The following is a 4,700-nucleotide window of genomic DNA, read 5'->3' as shown; positions in this document are numbered from 1 at the left end:
AAGCAAAAAATAAAATAACAATTAAAATTAAAAAAAATTTAAATCCCTATATCCTGGGTCCCAAAACACTGTCTTTATACTGCACTTCCTAACCCCTCACCTTCTGTTCCCAGCAGAGCATGTTACTTGCAAGATGATTTAAAAAATATTTTTAATTGAAGGCAATTGGAATATCAATAATAAGTTAGTGATAAGTCATAGTGGCCTAATTATGATTCTGAAGAAGAACAAGGTTTTCCATGAGTGAGAGCTCTTGGAATTGGGTCAGGAGATAAAGTATTGACTTGCCTGTGGCTGACACTGGTTTGATTTCTCAAGTATCACCAGATCTGACCCCCTTCACCCTTCCACAGAAGGAATTGGATTTATTTGGGACAAGAAAAAATAAAACAGCCCCCCAAGCAAAAACCTTATTTGGAGCAGGCTGCACAGGTGAAACTAAACCCAGAACTTGACAAAACTTTTCACAGGAAATATTTTGGGGATTTCATTTGTACTGGCTGGCAAATTCTTTGATGAATCATGATTATCAATATTAAGTAGTTGGGAAATTTCATGACTCAAGCCATAAACATTTAGATAATAAAATTCTACATTTTAATAAAAAAAAATTAAAGTTCTGTAACAAGAACGAGTTCTAAGATGTGTGGTCCTAATGATGTAGGCAGGTAGGTAGGGAAAGGCCCTGGACAATGAAACAGGTCAGCCCAAGTTCTAGGAGGAAAATTCCAAGCCTGATCCACTTTGTGGATACGAATAAGACCTTGAGCTGTGGACCCTGAGGAGACTGGACCCTCCCCATGTAGGAAATTCCTCGAATTCCCTTGGGCCTCTCCCTCAATCTGATTAATTCATCCCAAAGAAGGCCATCACCACTCCCAACCTCCCTGATAACCTTCTTAGCAACCGACTTTTACCTAGGAAGAAACCCCACGCAGGGGCAGGTTGGAGAAACCCTATAAAAGACACCTTGAACAAGGGAAGGGCGCACATATGCTGCCTGAGCCCATGTGCTGCTTGTGTCCACGTGGCCGAGCACATATGGCACCTGAGCATATGTGTCATCTGCATCTCCCCTCTTAAGATGTGTGCTTTCATGCTTTCGTGTCTAGTGCTAGGATGGGGTGCTGGAGTGATAGCACAGCAGGTAGGGCTGCCTTGCACGCAGCCAACCCGAGTTCAATTCCCAGCACCGCCAGGAGTAATTCCTGAGTGCAGAGCCAGGAGTAACCCCTGTACATTGCCGGGTGTGACCCAAAAGGAAAAAATAAAATCTAGTGCTAGGATGTGTGTAGGGGTTCTCTCTGCCCTTGGAGAAGCCCGGGTTCTCTTGAGTGCGTTACTCTCTTTCTCTTTCTCTTTCTCTCTCTCTCCCCCCTTCCACACCTTAAAAAAAAAACCCAATAAACTCTATTTACTTCACTGCTTGTCTACTCCTGAAATTTCTTTCTGCGAGGTGAGACAAGAACCCAGTAACCCTGGGTCCCGGGTGGCAGAGGTGGTTGGGGAGAAAGTGACCGTCTTTCTCCTCCCCGCTTCACATAAGTCACCAGTGGGGCCCACCGACATCATTGACACAACTTTTGATTTCCTGCAAAAAAAACCCCAAACATATTGTACTTAGCAGCTGAACAACTTCCTTGTTTCCATGGGGTGGGGGGGGGGCAGCCCAGGTAGAAGCCAGGGGCTACTCTCAGATCTGTACTCATGTGCTCAGCTATCTCTCGAGTCCAGTCATTGGGTATAGCCAGGATCTTCTTGCTCTTCAGCAAACACTGAATAGAGAGCAGTAATTAAATTTAGCTAAATATTTTTTCCTAATTTCTAAATTCTATTTATCTCTTTGGTTTTTGGCCTCACCTAGCATTGTTTCCGAATTACACCTGACTCTGCACTCAGGAATCACTCTTGGCAGTGCTGGGGGGACCATATGGGATGCTGAGATCCAATCCAGGTTGGCCGCATATAAGGCCTTACCCACTGTGCTATAATTCCTGCCCCGAATTTAGCTAATTTTTATTCTCCCGACAGGTGCTTTTCTGTTTAGTCTATTCTTGAGGTCCCTGAAATGTAACATTTTTGCTAAGGAGGATTGTTAGGATTGTTTTTTTGTTTGTTTGTTTTTGTTCTTTTTGCTTTTTGAGTCACACCCGGCGATGTACAGGGGTTACTCCTGGCTCATGCATTCAGGAATTACTCCTGGCAGTGCTCAGGGGACCATATGGGATGCTGGGAATCGAACTTGGGTTGATTGCGTGCAAGGCAAATGTCCTACCTGCTGTGCTATCACTCCAGCCTCCTGGATTGTTAGAATTGTTAGTAACAATACAAACTTGTTAGGATTCTCCAAATACTTATATCAATATGATTATTTCTGTATTATGTCTGTTCTCAAATGTCATTGTGACTTCTGACTTTTCTTTCATTTTCTTTAAGTTAAAAAATGTTTTGGAGGGTGTTGGTAATTTATTTTAGAACTTATTTTTTGTTTTATTTTATTTGTATTTTAAAACTTTAAACACCAGTTTCCTCCTCTCCTTCCCTCTCTTGTTGAAGTGACTGGGTTAGGGGTGTGGCTGTGTACACATCCTCAGTTGCACATCTGGTTGCTGTTCTTGGACACTCAGCAGTGATGCTTGCTAGAAGTCACACACTTTAGCCGTAGTACCTGGTTGTGGTACTGTGGGGGATCAGGCCCCAAACAGCAAAGTCACCAGGATAATACTTGCAGCAGGGGGGAGGCATGGGGAAGGCACTTAAGACATCACACTTGCAAGACAGGTGTTTTTGCCACTGGATCACCTCCTGGGCCGCAGGAGGACCAATTTTAAAGTTGAATATTCTTGGAGCTTGAAAAATGTTTCTCTACCCTCTAAAGACTTATGGCTAGGAAATAAATTGACAAAATACAAATAAACAGGAGAAAAAACGACATTAAATTTCATGAACTTGGAGATAGCATGAATGTGAGGTCTGTGATGTAAACAGAATGATGCTTTTAATACTTTTCAGACAAAGAAATTCGTGACATTTTTGGTTTGCATATTAATTTAGTCTTTTTTGTTTGTTTGCTTTTGCTTTTTGGGTCACACTCAGCGATGCTCAGGGGTTACTCCTGGCTCTGCACTCAGGAATCACTCCTGGCGGTGCTTGGGGGACCATATGGGATGCCAGGGATCAAACCCAGGTCGGCTGCATGCAAAGCAAATGCCCTATCCACTGTGCTATCGCTCCAGCCCCTTAATTTAGTTTTCTTTCTTCCTTTCTTTTTTTCTTTCTTTCTTTCTTTCTTTCTTTCTTTCTTTCTTTCTTTCTTTCTTTCTTTCTTTCTTTCTTTCTTTCTTTCTTTCTTTCTTTCTTTCTTTCTTTCTTTCTCTCTTTCTTTCTTTCTCTCTTTCTTTCTCTCTTTTTTCTTTCTTTCTTTCTTTCTCTCTTTTTTCTTTCTTTCTTTCTTTCTCTCTTTCTTTCTTTCTTTCTTTCTTTCTCTCTCTCTCTCTCTCTCTTTCTTTCTTTCTTTCTTTCTTTCTTTCTTTCTTTCTTTCTTTCTTTCTTTCTTTTTATTGAATCATCATGTGGAGTTACAAAGCTTTCAGGCTTAAGTCTCAGTTACACAATGCTCCAACACCCTTCACCAGTGCACATATTCCACCACCTAGAACCACAATAAGCCTCCCTCAACCCCTCTCCCTTAATTTAGTCTTAAACAGACCTTATTTTCAGAAAAGAAAAAGACCTGAGCACTTTGTCCATAATGGTAAGATGTTTCCCACCATATGGGAATTTATTTCCTATTTCTAGGAGACCAGGAGGTTGGGAGTATCATTTCTCCATCTGCTGCTTCCAGAGCAACCCTATTTCATAATAATGAATATGCCACACTGGCAGATCCAGGGGCAAACTACCCTGGGCCCGCAACAATATTGACTTAATGCAATATATTTTTTGGAAATTTATCTCCTACCATTAGAAAAATGAATGAAACTTAATACCCATCTCTGGTGGCAAGTAGTAAAAATAACATCTTAGAAATAAATAATACATAGTCAAATTACATAAATATATAGAGAACAAATAATAAACAGATCATATATAAAAACTGCAGAGTTGAGTAGCTAATGAAGAAGATATTAATGCCCTTGTTTTGGGGTTAAACCTGAGAACAGCTGTATGTGTGCCTGTCCCTTCAGCCCCTCCCAAAAGGAAATAATTGAGACAATGAACTTCAGGTGATATTTTTTTTGGCTCCCAACTCAAGCATGAGAGACATTAGACAATTCAGGTCTTCTTAGTATTTTTCCCACTTATGGCCCCTTTTTATTTGAGAAAATTTTATGTTGCCCAGGTATTTGTATCTTTACAAATCAAACATTTACTGGTAATAAATTATAAATTACTTTAAAACTTTATTTTGGCTTTTTGGGTCACATCTGGCGATGCACAGGGGTTACTCCTGGCTTATGCACTAAGGAATTAACTCCTGGTGGTGCTCAGGGGACCATATGGGATGCTGGTAATCGAAACTGGGTTGGCCGCGTGCAAGGTAAACACCCTACCAGCTGTGCTATCGCTCCAGCCCCTATTTTAAAACTTTTTAAAAAACATAATTAAAAGGTATTTTGTGGGGGGTTGTTTTGGGTTTTGTTGTTTTGTTTGTTTTTCTTTTTTTGGGGGGTGATATTTTTTGAGCCACAGCTGGCAGT

Source organism: Sorex araneus, chromosome 8 (genome assembly GCF_027595985.1).
Source record: "Sorex araneus isolate mSorAra2 chromosome 8, mSorAra2.pri, whole genome shotgun sequence".
Taxonomy (NCBI): Eukaryota; Metazoa; Chordata; class Mammalia; order Eulipotyphla; family Soricidae; genus Sorex; species Sorex araneus.
Note: the sequence above shows the minus strand (reverse complement) of the source record.